Consider the following 16283-nt stretch of genomic DNA (forward strand, 5'->3'; position numbering starts at 1 on the left):
ATATGTTTTACCAAATTTTTGATTAAAATATCTAATATACATATTTTATATCAGATTGATGCAAAAATTTATCCCATTTTTACTATTAAATGGTATTTAGTATCATGTATCGCAAACTCAATTTGCAATCAACATATAATATTTATATGCCATTTGAAAGATTATGTTTCTATGAGTATTTAAAAAAAAGTTGCCATGATTAGTTGTATTTTATATACTTTGCGAAATTTTGGAAATGGCAGAAAATAAGGAATATTTTTGGCGTATTGTATTTCTTTATTTTCGAAAAGACAAAAACACATCGCAGACTCAAAAAAAGATATGTGGTATTTAAAACTTTGCAAAGTTCAACCGGTTCAAGTTTTTAATTTAATGAGCTTATCGGTTTAAATATTCCTAAATTTTATGAACATATATATATATATATATATATTTTTTTTTTTAGAAATTATATAGATATTAGGTGTACAACTTTGCTTCCGCCGTTTTTTTTCCGAAATTCAAGGCTTTATTGTAAAAAACTGGTTATACATTTATGAGGCGTTTTGAAATTGCTTGTTGAGTCACTCCCAATGATCGTGCCAATTCTTTTTGACTTTGACTCGAGTCTTCATTAAGTAATGCCTCCAATTCTGCATGTTCGAAAACCTTCTCTCTTTTACCGCTATGCCGGTCTTCGACGTGAAAATCACCGTTCTTGAAGCGTTGAAACTACTCACGACACGTTCTTTCGCTAATAGCGGCTTCATCATAAGTATTTGAGAGCATTCGATGAGCCTTAGCCGCAGATTTCTTCGTATTGAAGCAGAAAATTAAAACCTCCCGCAAATGACGAGAATTTGGCTCGTAAACTGTCATTTTCAATCGAGAATAACTTTATGATGCAGACACGAATCGAATAATGTTTCTATGGGGTTATGTTGACAGATGCCCAAGTTTATTGCATGACGTCTATGATCTATTCATTTCGACCACTATTTACCGCTAAAGCCATCTATAGGAAAACGGCGGAAGCAAAGTTGTACATCTAATATATTCTAATTAACAATAATTGCAATAAGATATTAATTTTTTATATTTGGATATACATACATACACATACGTATGACATATAAATACATGTATGCGTATACTATATGTTTATGTATATACCTAAGTATATACGTTACTTAATTTTATATTGAAATATTTTGTACATTCTACATAAATTTTGATTATTTTCATAATAATGTTTATAATTAATTAAGAAAACATTTCTATAACAATTAAAGATAAGTAAAATAAAACACAACAATATTTTTTTTTAATGTTGATTACGTCAATACTAAAATTTTTTGATCGTACTATACTTTATTTATTTTGAATTATTATAAAAATATAATAATAGATTGAAATAAATAATAAATTACATAAAAAATAAGAAAGCATACTCACTAATGCGTTTTGTGGTATTTAAAACTTCACAAATTTCCACCGATTCATGTTTTAAATCTAATGAACCTATTGGTTTAAGTTTAAATATTCCTAAATTTGAAACGATAGTGTTAGATTTGATTAATAGCTTGTAAGGCATATTGCCATTATTAAATTGAGCCATTTTTGATAGGCGAATTAGAACATCATCTAAATGAATGATCTGTTATATAAAGAAGCCTTTATTAATATTAAAAATATAATCAAACTATACATATATTTAGACACATGTATTATTTAAAAAAAGTAAAATATTTTCAATTTATAAATTAAATATAGATTTGACATTTTAATGTAATAAGGAAATAACAATAATAAAGAAATAATGACGTAATAATATATGATTATATATAAATATTAATGAGTATAAATAGCAAAATTAAACAATTATATAAAAGAGCGATAAGTAAAATAAAAACAATGTTTATATCTAAATATATAATTTTATGCTTCTTAAGTCTTTAAATATGTAACAATTTTATTTGTCTATAGTTGCAAGGAAACGATTAACATTTGTTTGAAGATGTTGAAATATATCTTTTTTATTAATATTATAATGAATTACAATCTTATTTTAATAAAAAAAATATTTAGTTTACAATTTAATCTTTGATAGCTTTAATTATTTTTTTTTTTACTTTTATTATTTTTATTTGTACATGAGAGAAATAATAAATTAGAAGTAATGGAAGTATTTACATAATTGACCATTACATGATGCAATATTTTGTCGATATCGTTATTATATTAATTATTAATATTATAAATATTAAAATATTTCATAAAGCGTTCGTTTTTTGATGAATTTACCTTACTAGTTTTATACGTATTAAAGTAACATTACTTTTATACGCATAAAATAATAATAATAATAGAAAAATATAGAAAAAACCGATTTATGCAAAAATGTTTATTTAAGAAGAAGTGTCCAACTATCAACAATATTATTATTTTTTTCTATTATTATTAATTGTAAGAAAAATATTTTTGACTTAAATTATATGACTCATTCTATAGATGCGCAAAAGTTATTTGAATAACAAATTATTAATAAACAATTATTAATAAACAAGATTATATAAGTAATAAGCTTTTAATTGAAGTGTATTAATCTGTAAATTAATAAACTTATTCAAATCAATAAAAATATTTGATAAGTTATATATGCAATAATAACTACTATGCGTATATTGTTGTAACTTGTTGTAACATGTCTTAGCGGGCTGTGTGATGCCAGTCAACTTTAAAATGTTTCGGTTAAAAGATCTTTGGTGCTTCTTTAGTCCCAATAATCTAAACTCTTGAGCTCGTCTAAAAGTTTTACCAAAAGCGGGTTACCTCCTAAACGTTCAATCTCAGCTCTCGCTTTCAGGTCCAACTCTTCAAGTACACTTTTCGTGTACTCGAAAGAGCCAAATTTCTCTAACAATTTAATGCAATGATGTTTCACTTCGATTTCTTTGGTTCGTTGTTTCAGAATATCTTTATCAGGCATTATTAAGAAAATCTATATATAATAAAGTTGATAAATTATAAAGTTTCTGAAAATGTCTTTTGTATGTGTATGATGTGTAAAATCGTTTACAGTTCTTTAGTAAATAAAGTGTATTAATTAACACAAATATTTCTGTTGTAAACAAAAAAAAAATATTATATAAAAGTATTGTATAAAGGATACATATTATTTGCTTATCATCAGGATTCGTTGTAAGCGCATGAACAATGGGAAAGCTGAATTTTCCTTCACTCAAGTCATCGCAAAACCCCTTACTTTCGGTATACTATAACAAAAAGTTACTTTAATTCTTTTCAGTTTATTTATGTAATATGTATAATGTCGCAGATATATTATTACTCACCTTATTACCGTTCAAATTGCCATAATCATCGCGTATTTGGATGTACAAACTCAAAATGGCATTTAGCAATGATAAGTCTTCTTCGTAAGTTGAGAACAACTTCATTAATTTTACTATCAAGTTAAAGAAACCACCAATCTCTGCGAAATTAGATGATATTTTAATTTTTGCCATATATAATTTTTTGAATTTCACAAAGAAATATGTAAATATATAAGTATTAATATTGACTTTTCTTTGCCATAGTATTGTAGTCTGCCTCACTTGGACAAATGAGATTGTCCCGCCAAAAAATTTCCATTCCTTGACCTCTAAAAACTTTCAACATTTGTTCCATATATACTTTTGTCGCCTGAAAAAAAAACGCAGTTAATACAATAATACAGCACAAGTTATATTTTATTTAACAAGCAAATATGATGCTAATCTTTTACAATTTTAATGAGTTTTAATGAGTTTTATATTGTATATATGTATACACTGAGAAAAAAATACTGTTGAATCAAAAAAAAAAAATCGCTTTGATTCAATTAAACGGCGATGTCACGGGCTGCCACAAACTTTTGCAGTTGATTCATCGTCTGTATATTTTAGTTAAGTTTCATTAAACATTTGTATTAAAAGAATTATATATCATGTTTGAACTAATGATATATAATGTTACATTAACAATATGCCGAATTATAAGAATTCTTTTAAATAAACAATTTAATTACAATGTAATTATGGGATTATCATATATATGATTATAGGAATATTGCACGATATTTTTCCAGTTTAATTTTTTTTAAAATTAATTTCATATTTAATTTGTATGATTAATTATAAATTAAATGCAACTATATTTTCACTTAAATCAGATACAAACTATCAGTAAATTTAAATAAACTTATATATGCATATAATACATATAGATTTAATGTATTTGGATATATTATTCAATGTATTAATCGCACATTTCATTAACTTACATGTGCAATTAAATCAATTATTAATATATTTTTTATAAATAAAAAAGCAATTGTTCTGATAATATCCTGAATTGAAATATGTATATTATATTTTACAAATAAATAAAAAATTAATTGTATGAATTCTATATATAAATAAAGCAATATAACGTATACATCAATCAATGTCATATTGCGTTGATTTAAAAATGAAAAAAAATTAATCAATTAAATAATTATTCGAAAGAAAATAAAATACTTTTCATAAGCTTTACTTTATAAATGCATTGAATTATTAATTAATTAATTAAACATATAAATTTAATTCTCTGAATTATATGTCGTGTTTTTATAAATTAATATTTAATTATAGTAATTATCTATACTTTTACATTAAACCAATGTGACATTAGAACGCTTTTATTAATCTGTCACTTCAATTAAATATGAAGTTCGAACATATAATAAAAATATTGTATCAATCATTAGTGAAATTTAAAAAAATTATTAAGGCTCCTGAGTAGTCACCGTGAAACTCCGAGTTGACGGTGACGACATAGGAATAAAGATGCTGCGGTAGGAATAAGAACCCTGTTCAACGACTTATCATATAAGTAAATAAATCAACAAGATAATGCTTTTGTGTTGATCAACAGCATAGTCAATTGATACTATCAATACAAATGAATCATCTTGTTGATTTATATAATTTATTTAACAAATTAATAAGATGATGCATTTGTATTAATTAATAACGTAATAAATTTTGATACTATTAATGCAAATGTACCATCTTGTTAATTTATATAATTTATTTAATAAATCAACTAAATAGTGCATTTGTATTGACAGTATTAAATGGATTATGTTATTAGAGTTATAAAATTAATTTATGCAGTTTAACTAACAGAAAATTTAATTTAATAGACTGCATATATTCAGTTACATAATAACGAATTATTTATTTCATATTTAGTTAAAGTGAATACTTATTTGTTTGAAGGGAGTACATATATAATTAATTTAATTAAATTCTTCAAAAGTATCATACTTTTGAAGAAAAGATTTCAATTTGTAAAACAAAAGCATCAAGTATTGATTCGATTAATTATATCATTGAATTAATCAAATAAAATTTAACTGCATCGATGTTGTTGAATCAACAATATTTTTTCTCAGTGTACATATATTGGTATATCATAAAACATGTATTTTTAAGGATACATAAAGCATATATTTTTAAGGACATACAAAACATGCATTTTTTTAAATGTTTTCTTTTTCAGTCAAGTTTTAGCAGTAACTTTTACTTTTCCTATACTATAACAAAAAACTAACTAAATTCTATTCAGTTTATTTAAGTATGTATGATGTCATGGACATAATTGAAGGAGTGCATTTGAATTTTGTATCATTTAAAAATGTTATTTGAGCACTTGGAAAAGAGAATAAGAGATCTCTTATTTTCAACTTTTTTTGTGACTAAAATAATGCATAATGTAACTAAAGTATATTTTGTTACTTTTTTTTTCATAAGTATAATGTGATTACTTACTGCAGGATGCAAATTAACAATTCTTTCCAATGCGATAAAAAATATAGAAATTGCAGCGTTTAGTGAGCTAGCAATTCCATAAACAGAATGAGCGACAGGAATACCTCTTCGCAAAATGGAATTATCTTGAATATCATCAATTCTGTAAAAAAAAAATTAGGATCTTATAAAAATATATATACAGAATTGCTTTGTTGATATAAATTCAATTTTATACATCTAATATAAAACTAATAACATGGAAATAAATGTAATGTGAAAACATAAGGATTTATATACTGAAACAGAACATTAGTTATGACACATCAATGTTTTGTTTCAATCTTGTTAACAGCAATAAATTCAGAATAAAAACAATTAAGTGGGAAAACTGATAGATAAAAGTCAAACCGCAAGTATCGAACTTATTATTATTTTATTAAATGTAAGTTTTATTAAATAATATGCATTAAAAATGTACGTTTTAATTGAAAAATATACAAAATACATAAAAGATCATATACTAATAGAGCAAAATGCAAACTTACATTAGGCATGAGTTGCAGAGCATGGTTACTATTTCGTTGATCGCTTGTACTTTGTCGGGCGATATTTTCAGCCAATAATTAAAAGCATGAGCTAATTTTACAGTTGTCTGTTTTCCAGGAACTTGAAGATGGTATCGGATCGGTTCCAACAGTTTCTACGAGAAATCATGTAATTTGTTAGTCTTCATACAGTCTTTGAATAATTGTAAGTCACCAAAATTTGTTTATTTATCGCAAACAAATCAAAGATTTTTTAAAAAAAAGAAAAAATCCAATAGAAACACTAACTTCATCTTCCTGCCTGTCGTTGCTCAGAGAGTAATAAAACGGCTTATTTTCATTTGTATTTGTCATGTTTCCAATTCGGAACGATATTTCTCTCTCCTGAAAAATTGTAAGATCTCAAAGAGAATATAATATCTCGTATATACAATCTTGCAATCAGTTAGAGACACAGACTTTTATCAGGCTTTACAAACTTCTATTAAACATATATTCTCAACCTCTTCTAATTTTCTTCAACCGTCAAATCTTATAGTTAACTAATAGCTTTGTAAATTCTCGATATCACAGAGGACCTTTGATACGTTATAAATGAAAATAAAAAAGATACAAAAAAATATACTAACTTGTATTACTTTATTTTATCTTTCTTAGTATCAAGAGACACGATAGTATGTCGCCAAGTTCATGCAGCGAAGCATCGCGTGCATTTATACGCGAATCGGCTGATTGACCTTAAATTATCGGATCTCAATAATAATAGTTGAACCGAACTAGGGTCTTAATTATATAAAGAAAACGTCTTAATTATTGTTTTATATATATCATGTACGACGTTATTATATTGCAAAGTCTCAATGTACACAAATTGTCCTAATTATTGTTATATTATATTATAATTACTGACCGTCGTCGGTAATTTAATATGTCAAAGTATAATATATGTTTGCTAATCGATTCCATGTTATTAATTGTTATCATTAAGAGGTGAGCCTGATGTAACTTGCCAAAAATAAAATGATTTTTGGGAATTTTTGGGAACTTTCAGAGCATATTAATTACATTTCAAAAAATAGAAAATTATTTTTTTCATATAAAAAAATGGTTATAATAGGAGTTATAAAAATATTTTAGCAGCTAGTCTGCTATTCCAGGCTCATACAACAATCCTTCTGCTTCCTCATAAAAATGTTGTAACTCAATTTGTTGCTTTTTTCGAGCTGTTCGAGCCTCTCTTGTGCCGCTTAGACTGCGGCGCTCTTGTCTCTTCAACCGCTCCGCATCGCGAATATCAACAAAAAATTTGCACTGTGGTTCAATAGTTATGTCTAGTGCTTCCATAATTCTTAATGTGACATAATCGCCTTCATTGAAAACACTAGCAGCTATAAAAGCGGCGATCTCAATAATCTTTAATTCAAGCCGTAATTCAAGTGTTTTGGAGCTGAGTATCTATTCTTTTTTCCACGTAACCGATACACTTACTTTTTACTGCTTGAAAATATATTTACATAAACATACATAAATTATACAGACGCGCTGACTCATAAATACCGGTTCATGTTCGAAGTCTATTCATACAACGGATTATAAGCGGAGCGGCGCGCCGCGCGCTCTCCGATATACCTGCGCGACGCGCAGTTGTAAAACCAGTTGTAACTCTATTAATACTTCAAATATCGGTTTATAACTTTATGGACATATTTTTCAGATGTATTACTATTGATTTATGAAAAAAAAAATAAAATTGATTTTTTTTGAACTATTGCATCAGGCTCCCCTCTTAATTCGAAGAAGTCTGTTCTTGAATTTAGCTTTATCATATCCGAATCTGTATCCATTCTATTATCTATAGTTTCATATTGCGTGCATTCACGCACACACACACACACACACACACACACACACACACACACACAATCCGGTGGCAAAAGTGCTTAGGTGTTAGTGGAAACTATGTAGAAAAATAATTTGGGTGTGCGAAAGAAATATGTTGATCGAATATAAAATTTTGGAAAAAGTTCGGTTTACATTTGACTACCCTTTTTATTATATTGTAAACCACTGAGAGATGTATGTGTGGCGTTAGCGTTTAGACGTTATCCACTAATTTGTACATATTCTACGCGGTGTTTAGTGAGCCTTCTTTCTTGATTATTAATTTTAATTTAAAATTTGAATGCAGCAATAAATATTGTGTACGTCAAATTTTAAAATACTAATGTAATATATTTATATCTATACATATTTATTACTAAAATTTAATAATAATAAGTTTGCGCACCAATACCCGTACTTTATTTGCCAGTTTTTTCACTTAATTGTTAATACTCTGCTTATTGTTAGTTTTTGATATTAGTTCAACATTACATCAACTACAAATATATATATATCTGATTGCATAGTCTTTAACATTAAAGACTAATGCTGGGCGCATTGCGCATTTATATACATATATGCATATATTTAATTATATTATTTATTTATTTGTATATACATACCTTTCACTATTCGTATTTCAATAATCTGTCAGAATTCGTATGAAAGTTTGAACAGAATCGTACACACCAGAATATTAAACATTTACTGTTCTTGATCGTGATTGTGTATTCTTTATATATCTTCTATTTTACCCCTTCTCATTAAATAATTATTTAACGCGTGATAACGCGTGGGGCGCAGAGAGCTCTGCGTATTAGATGTACGCGGTTCACGCTTATGTGCGTTATCTCTTTCACTGCTGAGCCAGTGAGCACGCTTGTTCTGACATTATTGCTTGAATCTGCGGTCAGTCATACGGCAAAACTCAAAAAATTTGAGATTCTGTATATCGGTATATCTCGAAAAATTCTACGTTTAATATAATTAGTTATTATAACACAAGTGTATCGAAATAATCGTATTTATACGAGTATCGTAATTACATGCAAAAAAGAAGCAGTAAAACATGAAGAACAAAGTGGAAAAAAGACGCAAAGAAACATCGAGCGATTGCAGAGTGATCTTGAGATGAGCAATTTATAACTACTTTATTTTATTATTCATTACATGAGAATAATTGTTCATTTCTTTCTATTCTTCCAAGAAAAACATATTAATTCGACGGTAATGACAGTATGACGATATTATTATTGCGATTTTAATAGAGAGAGCGTATTATCAGGAGATAATAAGGGACTATAAGTGCCAAAAGTGAAAACGTACAGCAAGTAATAATTCGCGAGAAGCAAGTCAGCCTAGCGACACGTGGCAACGGTCATGGCAGAGGTCGGCATGCAAAATTTAGGCCAAATCGAAAAATTGATAGGCCGGGAAAATTACGGGACGTGGAAATTCGCTATGCGAGCGTGCTTAGAAGCCGAAGACTTGTGGGGATGCATACTTGGAGAAGAGGCGTATCTGATGGATACAAAGAAGATGACCAAGGCGAGGGCGAAGATCATCCTAGCAGTACAAAAACAAAATTACGGGCACATACAGAGCGCGGAAACACCGAGACAAGCATGGGAGAACCTTAGGAATGCGTTTGAAGACAAAGGGCTCACACGGAAAGTAGGTCTTTTACGCACTCTAACCTCAATCAAGTTACAAGATTGCAATTCCGTAGAAGAGTACGTAAACACAATAACAACGACGGCTCATACTTTGAAAGAACTCGAATTCGAGGTCAAAGAAGAAATGATAGGAGGCTTGCTACTATCCTTGGACTCCCCGATGAATACAAGCCCATGATTATGGGCCTAGAAAGTTCCGGTACAATCGTAACAGCAGACGCAATCAAGGTAAAACTACTCCAAGAGGTCAAATACGACGGAAAACAAACAGGAGAGGCGGCATTATACTCGAAGGCGAGAGCAACACGTAAAAAGGGACAAGAAAGGACAAAAAGCAGGTGCTATGCATGCGGCAAGATCGGACATTTCGCAGCCAAGTGTCGTAACAAAATGAAAGACGAAACCAAGAAAAGAATGGCTCGACACACAGGGTATTCGCGACGTTCGCAAACCGAGCAAGTGCGAAAAGTGATGAGTGGTATCTCGATTCCGGAACATCGACGCACATGACAGGCTGGGCGGGCTGTCTGAAAGAGACAAAGAAGTGCAACAAAACCATAACAGCAGCAATCCACGGCAAATTGAAAGCAATAGCGCTTGGAACAGCAGAACTCGAGGTCGCCGTGAACGGAACCGAAAAGATCATTCGCGTTGAAAATGTATTATATGTTCCAGGATTAGCCGCGAACTTGCTCTCTGTGGATACAATAGTACAGAGAGACTACAAGGTCAACATCACCAAAAACGGGTGCACCATACATGATGCAGACGGAGACCTGGTCGCAGTAGCCAAACCGCACGGAGGAGTGTACAGGCTGTGCAAAGTTTCGGAGACAGCCTTTGCTATGATAGAGACGGAACAGCGAGGAGGCGTCTGGCATAGACACATGGGGGATCTCGGCAGAGGAGGAATGAAGCAGCTAACCAAGGGCCCCGCCAAATCCATAAGAGGCTTCGAGACAACGAAAGAAGAATGCGACATATGCGTAAAAGGCAAACAATGTAGAAAACCATTTAAGTTTAGTGGTAAACGAGCGCGCGTACCTTTAGAATTAATACACTCGGATATTTGCGGACCTATGTCCACGGAATCGTTAGGCGGCGCGAAATACTTTATAACCTTCATAGAAGACTATAGTCGTAAAAAATTTGTTTATTTTCTGAAACATAAAAGCGAGGCAGTCAAAGCATTCAAAAATTTTAGAGCGTATGCTGAAAATAAATTAGAAAGAAAGATAAAATCGATTCGAACGGATAACGGCCGCGAATACGTAAATAAAGAGTTCAAAGATTTATTACAATCATTAGGAATAGCGCATCAAACGACAGTTCCATATAATCCTCAACAGAATGGCTTAGCCGAACGCGCGAACCGTAGTATTGTAGAGCGAGCTAGGTGCATGTTAATAGATGCGAACCTGCCGAAAGCTTACTGGGCTGAAGCGACGTCCACGGCGGTTTATTTGCTCAATAGAAGCCCAGCTAGCGCATTACGAGGAAGAACCCCGGAGGAACTGTGGAGCGGAAGAGAACCTAATATAAAACATCTACGAGTATTTGGCAGCAAAGCCTTAGCATACGTACCACGAGAAAAGAGAGACAAGTGGGATTCAAAGAGCTAATATTCATCGGTTACAACGAAAATATCAAACGATATCGGTTGATCGACCCAAGGACAAAGAAGATAACCGTAAGTAGAGACGTTGTATTTCGTGAAGGTCATTACAACAAAGTCTCAGAAAAGAATAAAAGGACGCAGGAAGCCGCAATCTACCAATTAACCGAAGAATTACAAGAGGAACACGAACAAGCCGAAAACTTTGATTCAGATTCCTCAGAGGAGGAAAACGATGAGAGCGAAAACCAAGAGGATGTTTTCCTGGAAGCTGACGGAAATATCGAAGAAGCTCAAGAGCCCGCACAGGAAGAGCGAGCTGACCAACCGGGCGAACACCGAATACAACAAAACGAAGCTGCGCCTAGGAGATCCGAACGCAAATGGAAACCAATAAACAGACCAGGATACATGGCATACATGGCATCGGAAGAATATACGGTTGACCCAAGTACAGTAGAGGAAGCAATGGCCAGCTCGGAACGTCAAAACTGGATGAGGGCAATGCAAGACGAAATACATTCATTGCAGAAAAATAACTCGTAGGACGTAGTGGATCAACCACCTAGAATAAAGCCACTAGCAGCCAAATGGGTATTTAAGAAAAAACTAACCGAAACAGGAGAAACACGATACAAAGCACGATTGGTGGCAAAAGACTGCGCACAGATAGAAGGAAGAGACTACAGCGAAGTCTTCTCACCAATGATAAGGTATGAAACTATAAGATATCTTTTAGCCACTGCAGCCAAAAACGGATGGGCGATAAGTCATATGGACATAGTGACAGCTTACCTGAATAGCGAACTAAAAGAGGAAATCTACATAACATCACCAAAAGGTATCCGCAAAACAGAGAACGAGAAAAAGGTTTGGAAGCTGAAAAGAGCAATGTACGGATTAAAACAGAGCGGACGAGCGTGGAACGACACAATAGACAAGAAACTAAAAGAATACGGAATGCGCAGACTGAACGCGGATCCATGCGTATACATGAAGAAAGAATAGGACAAAATGTCGCCTAATAGTCGCCGTGTATGTAGATGATTTATTAATCCTTGGCAATCACAATGGTGAACAGAAAAGGTTAAAGAAATTTCTGAATCAATTTTTTGAAATGAAAGACCTAGGAGAAGCAAAATACTTCCTCGGCCTAGAGATCCACCAAAATAAATTAAAGAGCGAAATAAAAATCACGCAAGAAAATTACATAACACGGACACTCAAGAAATTCGGAATGGAAGACTGCAAACCTATTGGAACTCCAGCAGATCCAAACGTCAAGCTGACGGAAAGCGACGAGGAGCGCAATGAACCGGCCGACGACGACTTCAGAACCCAGTACCTTGAGGCGATAGGCTCATTACTTTACATAAGTCAAATCAGTTGACCAGACATAGCGCAATCGGTGAATGCAGTTAGTAATTTTTGTAAAAAATCCCAAGAAAATACATTGGACAGCCGTAAAGCGAATTTTTCGATATTTAAAAAATACCGCGAATTATCACCTTAAATATAGTAAAAATAATGACAGCGACATTATAGGTTATAGCGACGCCGATTGGGGCAATGATAAACGCGACAGAAAATCTATAAATGGCTGCGTTTTTATGTTAAATGGAGGAGCCATTATTTGGCATAGCAAAAAACAGCGCACGATAGCGTTATCCACAGTGGAGGCAGAATACATAGCGCTAGCCTTCATCTGTCAGGAAGCTATATGGCTAAGAAACCTTTCGCACGAGATCACAGAAATAGCTAAAGAAACGTTAGAAATTAAGTGTGATAACATCGGAGCGATAAATTTGTCAAAGAACAACTGTAATCACCAACGCACTAAACATATTGATATACGCCATTATTTCGTACGGGAGATACTTACACAAAAGCATGTAAATATAACTCACGTACCCAGTGACGAGATGACGGCCGATATATTGACTAAGCCTTTGCCAAAACCACAACATGTAAAATTAGCGAGTCGATTGGGACTAAACAGCGCATAAACAAGATGTAAAAAAAAATACTTTCGAGGGGAGGTATGTTGGGAAGTTCTAAAGACTGTGCGAAAAGCATTTTACTTGTTTCTAAACATATATATATATATATATATATGTTTAGAAATTATATAGATATTAGGTGTACAACTTTGCTTCCGCCGTTTTTTTCCGAAATTCGAGGCTTTATTGTAAAAAACTGGTTATACATTTATCAGACGTTTTGAAATTGCTTGTTGAGTCACTCCCAATGATCGTGCCAATTCTTTTTGACTTTGACTCGAGTCTTCATTAAGTAATGCCTCCAATTCTGCATCTTCGAAAACCTTCTCTCTTCCACCGCTATGCCGGTCTTCGACGTGAAAATCACCGTTCTTGAAGCGTTAAAACCACTCACGACACGTTCTTTCGCTAATAGCGGCTTCATCATAAGTATTTGAGAGCATTCGATAAGCCTTAGCCGCAGATTTCTTCATATTGAAGCAGAAAATTAAAACCTCCCGCAAATGATGAGAATTTGGCTCGTAAACTGACATTTTCAATCGAGAATAACTTTATGATGCAGACACGAATCGACTAATGTTTCTATGGGGTTATGTTGACAGATGCCCAAGTTTATCGCATGACGTCTATGATCTATTTATTTCGACCATTACTTACCGCTAAAGTCATCTATAAGAAAACGGCGGAAGCAAAGTTGTACACCTAATATATTCTAATTAACAATAATTGCAATAAGATATTAATTTTTTTTATTTGGATATACAATACATACATACACATACGTATGACATATAAATACATGTATGCGTATACTATATGTCTATGTATATACGTTACTTAATTTTAAATTGAAATATTTTGTACATTCTAGATAAATTTTGATTATTTTTAGAATAATATTTATAATTAATTAAGAAAACATTTCTATAACAATTAAAGATAAGTAAAATAAAACACAACAATATTTTTTTTTAATGTTGATTACGTCAATACTAAAATTTTTTGATCGTACTATACTTTATTTATTTTGAATTATTATAAAAATATAATAATAGATTGAAATAAATAATAAATTACATAAAAAATAAGAAAGCATACTCACTAATGCGTTTTGTGGTATTTAAAACTTCACAAATTTCAACCGATTCAGGTTTTAAATCTAATGAGCCTATTGGTTTAAGTTGAAATCTTCCCAAATTTAAAACGATAGTGTTAGATTTGATTAATAGCTGGTAGGGCATATTGTCATTATTAAATTGAGCCATTTTTGGTGGGCGAATTTGAACACCATTTAAATGAATGATCTGTTATATAAAGAAGCCTTTATTAATATTAATATTAAATATAATCAAACTATACATACATTTAGACACATGTATTATTTAAAAAAAGTAAAATATTTTCAATTTATAAATTAAATATAGATTTGACATTTTAATGTAATAAGGAAATAATAATAATAAAGAAATAATGACGTAATAATATATGATTATATATAAATATTAATGAGTATAAATAGCAAAATTAAACAATTATATAAAAGAGCGATAAGTAAAATAAAAACAATGTTTATATCTAAATATATAATTTTATGCTTCTTGAGTCTTTAAATATGTAACAATTTTATTTGTCTAAAGTTGCAAGGAAACGATTAACATTTGTTTGAAGATGTTGAAATATATCTTTTTCATTAATATTATAATGAATTACAATCTTATTTAAAAAAAAAAAATATTTAGTTTACAATTTAATCTTTGATAGCTTTAATTATTTTTTTTTACTTTTATTATTTTTATTTGTACATGAGAGAAATAATAAATTAGAAGTAATGGAAGTATTTACATAATTGACCATTATATGATGCAATATTTTGTCAATATCGTTATTCTATGCAACAATTTGCATCCGTTTCTCCCTTCCATTATTCAGATAAAATTTAAAAAATTTATACTGTTGTTTTGTTTCGACATATCGACAAGACTTAAAAAAAATGTAAGAATGTGTAAGAATACCGTTGACAATTCTAGAATAAAATAGCATGATGAGCCAAAAATGCTCCTTATTTTCTGCTATTTTTAAAATTTTGAAAAATGCATAAAATACAATTAATCACGGTAATTTTCTAAATGCTTATTGAAATATATATAATCTTTCAAATGACAGAAATGTTATTTCTATAAATTTGTTAGCAACTTTCTCTTAATAAGATTATTAGAAGAAACAGAGATTATAATAATTAATATTAAGAAGAATATAAATAGCAATAACTTAAATATAAATGGCGATTGTAAAAGAGCAAATAAATAAAGAATGTAAAATTGCCACTAGACAAATTACAGAGTGAACACGTCTGTATTATGGGATTCTAATTGAATTCTTAAATCGGCGATACAATTATTGTTCATGGACTGGGAACTTCATTGAAAAGAGAAGTTAACGTTCAGAGCCTGGTTGCCATTCGATTACTTCTTGACAGTACTCTTTTACTTTATGTATTTTCATCAATTGATAGGTTTACTTGTTGGGGTTTTTCTACATGTTGCTTGTGACAGTCTGATATGTGATTTAAAAATGCACATATGGTATACTGTCAAATAGAGATATTGAAATTTTACTTGAAAGAAATCATATGTAATCCAAAAATTCTTTGCGACTACAACCTTCAATATAATCTCAAGTTTTTGAGTTTATGAGTTTTTTTCACTTAATTAGTATTTTGTTCTATTAGAATTATATATTTCTTTTTT

At 30.7% G+C, this 16283-nt stretch overlaps 1 pseudogene; it reads right to left on the reverse strand.

Moving 5' to 3' along the window:
- Positions 1–2716: 2716 nt before the first annotated feature.
- On the reverse strand, positions 2717–8946 carry LOC138935787 (terpene synthase-like; annotated as a pseudogene).
- Between the last annotated feature and the right edge of the window lie 7337 nt (positions 8947–16283).

The sequence above is a fragment of the Polyergus mexicanus genome, unplaced genomic scaffold (assembly GCF_030449975.1).
Source record: "Polyergus mexicanus isolate NDT 795.1 unplaced genomic scaffold, iyPolMexi1.0 SCAF_8, whole genome shotgun sequence".
NCBI classification, from domain to species: Eukaryota; Metazoa; Arthropoda; class Insecta; order Hymenoptera; family Formicidae; genus Polyergus; species Polyergus mexicanus.